This window comes from Betta splendens, chromosome 3 (assembly GCF_900634795.4).
Source record: "Betta splendens chromosome 3, fBetSpl5.4, whole genome shotgun sequence".
Classification (NCBI taxonomy): domain Eukaryota; kingdom Metazoa; phylum Chordata; class Actinopteri; order Anabantiformes; family Osphronemidae; genus Betta; species Betta splendens.
Genome location: NC_040883.2, coordinates 13,137,405 through 13,149,700, shown reverse-complemented (window position 1 = coordinate 13,149,700; position 12,296 = coordinate 13,137,405). Strand labels below are relative to the sequence as shown.

General features: G+C 43.1%; 1 long non-coding RNA gene across 3 annotated transcripts in view; it reads left to right on the top strand.

The window, feature by feature from the left end:
- Window positions 1–12,296, top strand: part of LOC114851911 (uncharacterized) — a 166,127-nt gene that overhangs the window by 147,003 nt on the left and 6,828 nt on the right. For all 3 annotated transcript variants that reach the window (XR_008694105.1, XR_008694104.1, XR_008694106.1), the window contains 3 exons: window positions 6,080–6,193; window positions 6,783–7,801; window positions 8,594–8,845. This is a non-coding gene — a long non-coding RNA (uncharacterized LOC114851911). The remainder of the gene's footprint in view (window positions 1–6,079; window positions 6,194–6,782; window positions 7,802–8,593; window positions 8,846–12,296) is intronic.

Below are 12,296 nucleotides of genomic sequence, written 5' to 3'. Positions count from 1 at the left end.
GTTCTAACGAGCTGTGCTGCGTGTGCATTTACTGCTGTCTCGCTGTGTTGTTCTCCCGTACCTTGTGATAATGACAAGCTACTGTCGCTGCAGCCTAAATGACTTTATCTCCACGCAGGAGAATGTGAATGTGGTTGCTCTATGCAAAATGCATTGGGCTTTGGATAGTTCGAGAGGTGGGAGCTTTGTGAGTGGAGACACAGGTGATTCTAGTCATGATGGCAGTCGTTTGAGCGTGCGTGCGTGTGTGTGCGCGTGTGCGTCCGCGTGTGTGTGGTTTCCATTCAAGCAGTAACTCAGCTTTCTTGGTGTCCATGGCAACTGTAAAAGACAGAAGACACTCTCCGCCCATTCCTTCTCTTCAACTCTCATTCTGTCAACCTTTCTCCTCCACACTATCCATTAGCACTGTATCATTTTGTACAGCCCTCCTCCACTTATAAAATCACAACATTTATTCTTTACTCATTGTTTAAAAAAAAAAAAACCTTCATTCTCATTTTTTTACCTTTTTGCATCGTGTATTTTTGCCTTAATGCCGGTGGTTTAACATCATTGGGACAGTGATTAGCTGCTGATAAGAGGCTGTTGACCTGCAGACACTTGACGTGACCAGACTGTCCACGTTAAGCTCTTTCCTGCCTGGACTGACTCATAAGAGAGTCCTCCATGGATGAGAGGTGCGTTGACCATGTGACAAAATGCCTTAGAGTCCGAGAGTGTTGAGGAAAAACGAGTGGCTCCTGCATTAAGCCCTGAGGCTTCACGGGGTCCTTCCTCCCACATCATCCGTCATAAACAACTAATGATGCAGAAAGTGAAAAATCCACTCTGATGCTCGGAATCAGTCAGCGCAGACAGGAGCATCTGATTGTTCAGCGCCAAAGGCAGCAGTGGGATCAGTCATCTTAGGGTCCAGATGTTCTAGGAGAGTGAAGCACCAGTGTATCTGACTGTGTCTGTGCGCGTGCTGCTCTGAATCCTAATGAGTTTGGACCCAGGAGTGGATTCTGGACTCGGAAAAACTGAGCGCATGTAGTTTAGAAGACAAAGCCTGCTGGTTATATAATAGCACCCAAGGTTTTCTTTGTGAAGGCTATGTTTATTGCTGGAAGATTTTTTGTCTTATCTTGAATCCAATTTTCCCCTTTAGGGCTGTTAAAGTACTGCTGTACCTCTATCTGTTGGCTACTGCAGATGTTGATTGTACACATGTTGCCAAAATCACAATCATAAAACAATTATGAGTCTAAATGTGTCTTTTAGGCGTGAGGACTGTCGTTGATGGGAGCTTTTTTATTGCTTTATGCATCTAACCCCGTGTTTTCTGTGACTATAGAACGGGTGAGAGTTTCTGCATCTGTCTTTGTGATGCTGAGCAGCTTAGTTCAATAAACCTACTGTCTCTGCTGCTGCTCCATTGAATTCATTTACTTCAGGCCTTTAGTACCTTGGTGGTAACACTCCTCTGAATACGTGTCACATGTGTTTCACACTCCGTGAATGGCTCGGGTCGAGATTGCTTTCACTATATTCAACATGCACAGTAGTGGATCATCATCCTAAAAACAAAATACCTCCTATTTGCCTTGTACAGTAACTTGTAACCCATCAGTAAATGTGTGTAGAATTAAATGTACAATAAAATGATGTGGTCTCTCGAAAAGCGAGCGAGGAATATTGAGTTATAAGAGCACAAAGCATAGATAGAGATGTTCTTTTAAAGTGCACACATAAGAGGTGGACCAGGAAGTACTGTTCTGACAAATTGATCTATCAGCCAGAGGAGAACAGCTTTTACACTGACTGTTGGAGAGGTTCATTAATAGTTATTTTTCACGCATATGCTGCTTCTCGGCTCACTGCAATCAAACGGTGCGGCGCGTAGAAGAGCGGTGCACAAAGCAAGGAATGGCTGGAATTCTTTCTCATGTCAAATGTGCTTTCTCTGCCTGGATAAAAAAGAGAGGCCTTGAGCAATGGGTCTCCAAAAACAAAGGCATTATACAAAGCCAATTCAGGATATTTTGGTATGTGTGCGAGAGCTCCTGCTGTGTATATAAAGAACACAGTAATGTAGGGTGTTAGGATGTGGGGGAGGGGATGGGAAGGAGAACTGATAGTACGACTCAGGAAATACAGTAAAGACATGTTCATGATGAAGCCATCGCAGATTGTGTACTGTACTGTACAGTATGTTCACGTATTAGTAGATCCTGTACAGATACAGTACACGAAATCCACCAAAAAGAGTATCACAGGAAGAATATCACAGGAGTGTTTGGCTTCAGAAGCATCTACTGTATATTAAGTGTGAGGTGAGCACAATTACTCTGATTGATTACAACATATTAAAACCTCAAAGATGAGGAGATTTGCTCTGGCCCTATTAAAAACCTGTGGTAGCAGTACATTAGTGGCTGGAGTGGATCAGCATTGTGTGTCTAAAATGCATGTGATTAAAATTACACGTGTTTATAATTCGTGCAATAGAAGCGAGGCTACCTTTAAAGCTAAAGTAGGTTTGTGAGACGCGGCGGAGGAGCAGCAGCACTTCAGCAGACTGTCAGTCAGGTTTCCAGTTGGCAGGTTTTCAGCTGAGGTGTGGGCAGCATCGCACGGAAATAGCTCATGAAAGCGGCCCAACACAACATGCAATCAAACGGGCCGATAACATGGAAGCTAATTAGCGCGACACTGAGGCCTGGAGGGAGACGCCTGCACATACATAGGTGGAGGTAACACAACGTAATGATCACGCAGCAGGTCACAGGGGGAAAGGCTTCACGAGAAGCAGGTGTGTATGGGAGAGCAACGAGCCGCAGGGGGCAGGTGGGATACAGTCACAATAACACGGAACAAACATACGCTACGTACGGGACGTGTGTGTGTGTCGTGTGGGTGCTTGATGCAACGCTTCAGCTTCTTCAGAACATTTCCAACAAAGTGTGACTCTGACGTGACAGGTAACAAAACAAAAAGCCACTGATGCCACCCAAGGAGGAGCAGGAATGATCCCCGGTGAGCTCCCAGCTGCTTTGTAATGGTGAAGGCTGCCCACGGGGAAGAAGGGAGAAAAGCAGTCCAGCTGTGATGGGAACAGAGGACAGGAACACAACACAAGCTGTCTGTGTTGTCTTTAAGTGTTTGTCAGGGTGCAATCATTTTAATAATTTCACCAGCTTTATTTTTCTAACCTGTTCCCAGCGCTGTGCTGCTTTGAGCCAAATTCTGTTTATTTCCATTGCTCACCAGCATCTGTTTCCTGTCTACATGTCATAGGTGTTGTTCAGTTTCCTGGAGGTTTAGGGAGAATAAATGACAGCTGGACAAAGCCATATGACGACGCATAGTACCAGAAAGACAATATATATTACAATATGTAATATTTCAGGTATTTAAACCTGACTTGGACACTTTCAATATAATCATTCCTGCAATCATGGCTGTGCAGGTAATACAGTATCTGCATATGTTATTGCCACTCCTGCATCCAGTCTCTAGGTATCAGCTTGTTGTCCTCCAGCTTTGTTGCTGAGCTAAGTCAACAGATTCTTGAAGGTTTTCCTTTAATTCTGTGGCTTAATTCTGTGAGTCTATAAATACTGTATGTAAGGAAACAGTACGAAAACAGAACAAAAATCCATGGTTGGTTATTGTTGTACTGTTGTACTGTAGCTTTACAAGTTTGTGTTGCCCTTATACTGCAGACTCACCTGGACAGAGCCTGCTGGGTTCCACACCATGCGTTTACACAGACCGTGACACACTGCAGCAATTAGTGGGGTCTGTAGACTGATTCCAAGCAAAGCACCCGCTGGACTGCATCTATGCAATTACCCCCCGGGGGGTTAGCATTAACAATATCGCACAAGGTAATGGATGTGCAGTAACGATGCGGCCAGTGCACTGTGGCACCTGCTGCTCCGCTGGTAGCACAGCCAGTAGTCCACTAATGGTACAAGGAAAACAAAGACGTGTCAGACTGGCTAAGAGTTGTCAGAGCAGCACCTGAATCACCCCGCACATTTCCACAGCTCTGTGCTATTATGTGGACGACTGTCAGACCTGTGTATCCCCAAGTGAGCAACAAACTGCTCATTAAAAATTAAGAAAGAAAAACCCGATCATCTGATCTGAAGATAAGTGGGGAAGGAGGGTGAGGGAAGGGCAGTGCGAGGCGTGTGCTAATTAAAAAAAAATAGGCAATTATTTTCCCCCAGTGCGAGCATCAACTATGAAAAATTCAGCGTTAACTGAATGTAAGCACGGCCATGAACCTCTCTGCCACCAAGCTTTCTGGGAGCCTGGATGTGTGAATGATGCTAAAAATAGCCACAAAGGCACATGGCATCCTCTGTAACCAAGAAGAAGAAAATTGGATTAGATAGAATTTGATATTAGCCCCTGTCTTTCCATCTCGCTTTGTAAATTACATCAAATGCCAGTGATGAACAAAGTCTGTGTTCTCCCACTTTAGGCCATTTCGTGTTGTGAGGTGCAGTGAATGCATCATTAATAACTGCGTGTGTTGATCAGCTGTGTGTGACAGAGACGGGAATACGTTGCATTTATCTATTTACCACCTTTCAAAGTCTGACTGTGATTCTTCTAACATAGTTCACATCTGACGGCGACAGTTCAGCTCTCTCTCTCTTCCACTAACATGTAGAGCAGAATAAGACATGCGCTCAGCTTATTAGACATCATTACTGCAGATGTCAGACGAAGCCAAGGCAGGTACTGGAAAAAATAACGCGATTGCTTTACACTACTGCAGCATAAGGTCACATCCCAGTGTTATAGAACTAGTGACCCTGCTGAAGCCAATCAGAGGGTGAGCACAAGGACCACTACATGGAAAAGTTCTCTATGTCAAGTTGTAGTTTAGCCTGAACTTCCTGAAAAGTGCATGTTTTCTTTTTTTCCTGGAAGCAGGAAGAAAGCAATATTACTTAGGGAGTGTGGGAGCCTCATCTGCCTGTCCATCATCTCCACCTGTGTGATTGGCAGACTGCAAGCTGCTCGGGAAATGAGAAGTGTTGCTCTGGTTGGCTGTATGTTGCCTCAGAAGGGAGCCTCCCAGAGAGAGGGTTAACACCTGCTCAACCTGCTGAGGCCTACGGGAGGACGCTTCTATAAAAAGGATTTGGAGGTTGGCGCGAGACAGATAAACAGAGACGGAGCCCCGTGCACGTGCATGCGTGCGTGCGTGCCCACGCAGCTCCTTTCCAGCGCCGCTTGATGTGTTTACTGTAACAGGCCGAGATTAATTCAATTTGCATCCACATAAATGGAGGATGCCGAAGCGCTGGACCCCCTCTGCCCTTAGACGCCAGTGTGATTCAGGGTGTTTGACTAGCACCAGGCCCGGATGAGAATTAGGCCAGAAGTTGCTCGTTTACAGTATATCGCTGTAATCATCAGCACTTGACTGCTGTAAAAGTTCACCATTTTTGCCTTGAGCCTCGTAGAATTTCAAATGTGAACTGCGATTACGTTCAATTGAATATAACATCAGCCTTCTATTAACACTGTGTAGTGAACAGTTTATGTAATGATCTATACTTTTAGTACTTTTAGCCTGTGAGCTGTGAAGTAGAATTACTTTATTTGTAGACAAATTGAATTTCCCTTTAAAAAGGGATGGGGCCATTTTGCGATGCTTAGTTGCTCTCTCTTTTCATGTGGCCATGAGGCACTGGGGAATGTCACAGTTCTACTAATCATTAGTGCAATTCGAATCCCTCAGAAAAACAACACGCTAGTAGTGATAGTCTGCGGGAGGCTCCCGTGTAAATGCATATTTGGTCATGGTATATTACGGCAATTAGAAAGAAGAGAATTAGCGGCAATGCAAAGAAACAACGGTTCAATTTCCCCCCTGAAGAGAAATCGCATTGTTGAATGTTTCATCTTGTTAATATGTAGTAAATCCCGATACAATGTGATTTTCTACATTAAAAATCTGCTGCGTGTCTTCAGGGGGCGCAGCCTGTAGGATGGCGAATGCGTCTCGTAATTAGTGAGCACTGACACGTGTGAACGCAGCAATGTCGCAGTGTTTTGTGTGTTGCAGCCTTCGATTGATTCCACGCGTCCCGAGGGCGGTTGACGGTGCGAATGAAGTCATAACTACGGTCTCCGTTTCCAGAGCATCAGCGAGTTGACTGCGTCTTAGTGAGAGAGCCCTGTAAGTAGACACAGGGGAGCCAGGCAGCGCTAAGGTGGGTCTAGTCCATCTGTTTGTATTAATGCCTGCACTTACAATACATATAATATACCATACAATGCATGTTTTATGAACCCATGTCGTAAGTAGGCCAGCCCATGTTTGACACTGTGTCAGTATATTGGTAATTTACTGCAGAGAAGCCGTGAGGCTGATATAGTCTCTGGGTTTTTTAGTGAAGACACAATGAGCTTTACTATCTGAATGTTCTAGATCTGCCAGCAGCTTAATGAAGTAACTGAGTGCAAGATATGCATGAGTTATGAATATTTAATTTCTTCATCGTCATCTCGCTGTAATAGCATTTTATTTGTTGTAATGTAATAATGTGCAAGGTAATGTAGCATCACGCTAATTTGGACATACATTTACCCGCGAATACGAAGCCGGTGCCTTTGAAAAGATTTGTGGCTCAGCCTGCATTGAGTCGGCCCGTGTATATTTTTCTTCTCGGGCTCCATGTGATTACACCCCGTGATAAATCTGCCGTGTTTCCGCCTCATCAAGGTGGACCAGAAAACCGGCAAAGCACTTTCTGTGTCTCTCACAGGGCAGAACAACCAACTGAGCTGAACCGTTGCACCACACCGCCAACAGCCAATCTCAGAGAACCGACGATGGTGCCCCCCCGCATGGCCTGTTGCCGTGGTAACAGTGCAGCAAGTACCTCTATGGGTCTTATGTCTGTGGTTATGGCTGTCTGTTTCCATTCTCAGGTGGCAGAAATGATCGCTGTTCTGCTCAGCGAGCGCTGGATCGGGTGGCACTGGTGTGGATCAGCTGGTAAAAGGCCTGAGCCGACGCTGACTATGTCTTTCTTACTCCACAACCTGTGTGACAGGGGAAACCTGGTGAAACCTGATTCTGTATTGTAGAAAGCCGCGCAGAAATGGGCCGTGTGGCACTGAGTCATACAAATACACAGTCTCTCTGTGGCTGTCACTATGAAGTTAGAAATATAACATATATGTAAAATACAACAATGGGAGTGCGCCCGTCTCTAGCCTACACACTTCACTAAGTAGATCTGAAACCGCTGACTTCCCTGTAGCCAAACTGAGGCACCGGTGCCTGTAGATGGCTTTTCTTCCAGCTCCTATCTGCTGCTGCGGTTTAAATTGCTTAGCAACACAGAAATAAGCTAATTAAGAAATGATGTGTTTGGGTTAAGGCTGTGAAGCACAATGTTATCATCCGATAACTGTTAGTCATAAGGTCATTAGATGCAAATAACCAGGAGAAACAGCCTGAACAGAAACATCGTTTTGACACAAGGCATCATTGAGTGGTATTAATCATCTGACATAATAATGTTTTGCAGGATTGTATCACCTTTGTTCGACTTCCACGTTTCCACATGCATGTGATGGAAGCATTCCTGCAGTGGTGATATTTAGAGACTACTTGCGTTGATTACACATGAAAGGGGATCTTATTTCTAATCTAAGAGATTGAGGAGGGTGTCTGTTGTTTGAGTAAAGACTTATGCTTCTTGTGCACAGAAGATGCTCCACGTCTGAATAATTCATTCCGCCAAGTCGACTGAAGCCTTCTGGATCTGACACCATGGTCTGAGATTCCATTAATTCCATTTCCCCATGCTTCATTTACATGTGCACACTCTCATTATCATCACACAAGACAAAGCAGCAAAGTGTTCATGAGGACAGATAGTATCCTCTGTGGTGCACCACAGTATCCACATAGCAAATATTGCTTTAAATGTATCTGCAGAAAAATGTACAAAAGCTGCTTTGTCTATGACTCTATTTATTCAGCATATGACTTAAACAAATATATATGCATGCATCCCACTTGCAATGCCTGCCAACAATGTGAAGTGATAACCGAGCAATAAAATAAAAATAGCCTCAAGTCTTTTGGTTGAACGGAATGACAGCATATAGAGCCTATTCAGGAGGAATAAACCGGATTTAAGGAAGCAGAGGTATATTGCTTGTGATGAAGAATTCCTTGGAGAGAGAGCTCGTGAGAGTCACCTAGAGAAGGAGGAACAAGAGCAATGTGAGAAAACATTAGTGGGAACCATTACATGCTCAGGAACTGCTCTGGGAGTCATTAGCTTATATAAACAGGTCATTCCCCCACTGAGCTCCACTCATTGATTCCCAGATATTCTGGCTTTGCTCCTCCTGCTGCCACTGAGCACAGGACGGTTGAGTCTGTGTTAACACTTTCAAAACAATGTTTGTCTTTGTTTTTAATGCGCTATATACAGTACATGTAGAATGGTGACACCACTGCTCTCAGGCGTCCTGTGGCATCAAGATGTACCTGGTATTAAACACTATACAAATGTTGGACTGTTGATGAATGCTCTTTCTATCCTGTCTCAAGCAGCTGTTCATCCTGGACACTTACACCAGTGGACTGTGGAGTTGGAGCGGTTCTCAGCCAGGTTCTCAGCAGGCCTGAACAGCACACGACCAACCACGCTTCCCTCACCCGGCTGGAAAAAGCTCATGGCCTCACCTATTCCTTAGGGACAAAATGTAGATGTATTGTCCTGTGAAGAAGCGGGGCTTCTGGACCCTGTACTCCTGGAATCCACATGTGAGGCTGGAGCCGGGAGGTAGAGTTCCACAGGGAAAGGTTGGCACTGTACCACCCACTTACACCTGTGACATACTGCAGATTACCAGACACAGATCCTCACCCACCCCTGTACATAATGTAGTACTGTATACTACCATATTCTATACTATGGCATGTAATCGTGTTTCTATTCAGTTCATGTTCAGCCCTAAGACTGCAAGTTAGAAACCTTGAGAGTGCTCAGTCAAAATAGGCTTTGTTACAGTCGTGAAGGCTATCAACAAAGTCATCTGTAGCTCAGACACTCATGCCTGAGGTTGCAGGTTTAGTTCAAGTCAAGAAAAACATTGTCTAAAGTTGAGCTTTGGCACCTCTGTAGCTCTGTTGGTAAGATTGCTGACACTTATCCAGGAGACTGAAGGTTCAATTCAGAGTTCTTACTGCAACGTGTCAGTGCAGTAAGCATAGGTTTTTAGATCATGCAGGTTCAATGCCCAGAAAGTGCTCCGAGCACTTTGTTTTAGGTTCCTAAAGACAATTCGTCTCATGCCGGGTAAAACATAATCTAAAGTCAAGCATTAGAATATCTGTGTGCGTAGCGCAGTTGATAAGATTGCATGCAGTACAACAGTCAATGAGGTTTTTGAACACAATATATCAGAATAGTATGACATCCAAAGTTTGCCATAGTAAAGTATGTAGTCTAAGAAATGCCATAGTATGTCGTCTAAAAATGTTATAGTATGTTTTTAACGTTATAGTACAGTATGTTAATTAGACTACATTCTATAGAATAATATGTTGTCCAAACTGTCCAGAGTCCAAGATTAACCACTGAACCACAAGAAGAGTCAGATCCTTGTCTTTCACAATTCATACTCATTCTGGTGGAAATTTAGAATTTTGACCCTAAAAATTATAAAAGTCAAAATTCTAATATTAGAAAATCTTTTAACATGTCTCACACCCACAGCACTCACTAAATAACTAAATAACTCACTAATAAATAAACTCTGCACAGGTGGTCTCTCTCTGTTGGTCTGAACAACTGTGCAATGACTTCAGACAGAATAAATTAAGGCAACAAATAATAGATTCCGGTCTGGCGTCAATCTGAATTTGGGACTTCTATCCTGACGTATTTACCCTATTTAGCCATACAGTAAGTATCAATACGGCTCCTTTCAGTTCCCTGGGTAACAGAGACAGGAATTTAAATGCTCAGTATTTATTGCTTACTGGTTTATAGAAAGGCAGTTTGTAGTCAGGTTTAAACTTTTATCTTTTGACTTTATACAATAATTGGCATAATAAAATGTTCTGATTAATGTTCACACTGAGCAGGTACTTTACAGTAGGTTTGTGTTTTATGACAGTAGTACTGTAACACTTTCAGCCATTTTCCTCCTATGAGTCATAGCACAAACACCTTTAATAACTACACCTACATCCTGGTTCATGCAGCGGCTGCATTGAAATCACAGTGCTAAAGCAGGAAGTTCCTCTTTTTACTTTATTGTTTTGGAGCATCTATCCCGCTTAACCCAGGTTACAGACGCTTTCATTTCACACTCTGGATGATGGTTGGTTGTTTTGAAAAGGGCTAAGCTAATTAAAGCTGACCTGTAGTGTGAACTACTTTCTTATGAAGACTTGATTTCCTGAGAAAGCCTTTAGTTTTGCGCCATCTGCGCTCTGTAATCTGCCTTTAATTTAGCACTGCTATAATTATGCCATGATCGATTCCTCTTTTTGATTGTTTTAATTGTATAGAAGTAACTTCAGCACAGGCTGCAGCTGACCTGATACTGTCAGCTGAGGAGAATGCAGATGTAACTAGGTTTCTGGAAACACGTGTAACACACAGTAACAGACAATATGCAAATATTTAAGCCATCAGCCCTGTAACATGCATCACATACGAACGAATAATCACAGTCAACATATACAGTAACAAGTTGGGCAAACCCACTTACTTTATGGAAAAAGAGAGTCAACCAATGTTTTTGTTTCCTTCCAAATACTTACTTACAGCACTACCATATTTAGCCTAAATTAGCAAATTATTAGCTTCTTCCATCATGCATGATGTAAACTGCAGCTGTCAACTAAAGTTTGTGATGTGGTTCAAGGCTCCAGATGTCTAGTTAGATGCACAATGTGTAGACTTAGCTGTGGAGGTAATGGTAAAGATATGCGAGCTGCCCCTTTAACCACCATATGGGAAATTAGGAGGTCTGAGTATTGGGATGCTGTGTTGCCATGGTAACCACAAGCCCCCCTCCTAAAGCAGAATTTCAAATATGTGAAGCCGTCAATTACCCATGTGTTAATGCGGTGTGGCAGGGCACCACAACTAGCAACGGGCCTAAACAACACAACAACACATTCACACACTCCACTGGTCAGCGTCACGTGAGCTTCTAACTTATAGAAAGAGAAAGAAAATTCCTGCCATCCATGGCTGCTACTGGGTTTAGTTACTGGTAAACCACACTGCAGTGTAGAATCAATCTGACAATCCAGCACATTACCTGCATCCTCCAGTCAATCCAGATTTTGACAAACTGCTTATTCAGACATTTCAGTATATTTTACTACATCTGGCGCCAGAGTCAAATTAAAATTCAGTTTGTCATTTTAAAATTATGCCTCACAAAGACAAAGTGGGACAAGAACTGATGCTAATCTAATGAAATATCACCAAAGACCAGTCATTTATGATATTTAACATTAATCCTATGCTTTATATTCTATGTAGTATTTCTGCTGTCAGCCACACCTGCTTTAATGTACAGTGGCAGTCAGGGAGTACAGACGCCTCTATAGTCTTGCTGTGGTATGCCATTCAATTTCAGATTACTGCTCCGCAAATCTCTGCAAAATGCGTTTCCCCAGCAACAGGATGATAACATGACAGGAAAATCATTTTGTGCTATCACTGTAAAAGGGTTTTCCTACTCCTTGGCAGCCCTAGAAAGTGGTGAGAGTAAATGAAAGCGAGGAAATGGGCAGGACAATAAGCAGAATAGCATTTTGAGTTTTGAAATTAAACATGCATAACATTGGAGCCAGATAATGAGCTGTACCCTCAGGGAGGCTATCTGCAGCTTGGGGCTAGAAAATTCACATAGAAAAACTCCTCCAATTCTGCTTTCCAGGCTTGAGCTGTTTACTCTAGAAGCTAAAATAAATAAAATATTCTGACTATAAACTAATGCTAACTGACATTTCACACATTCCTCCTGTTCCAAGTCTGAACATTTTATAAACTCGGGACATTGATTGTTGTTATGGTCTATAAATCTGTAAAAAATGGAGCCTTTGCAGGGTTAGCCACCATATTGATTTTTTCTGAGGTCTATTAGTTTATGAAATCCTATATTTCCTCTATCTCTATATCCAGGCTGAGCAACCGCCTGCAATCCCAATAAAAGATGGCTGCGTACCTGTATTATCCTCCTCGTTTAGAAAAAAATGAACGCATTGCTGAAGTGCTTTGCCTCTT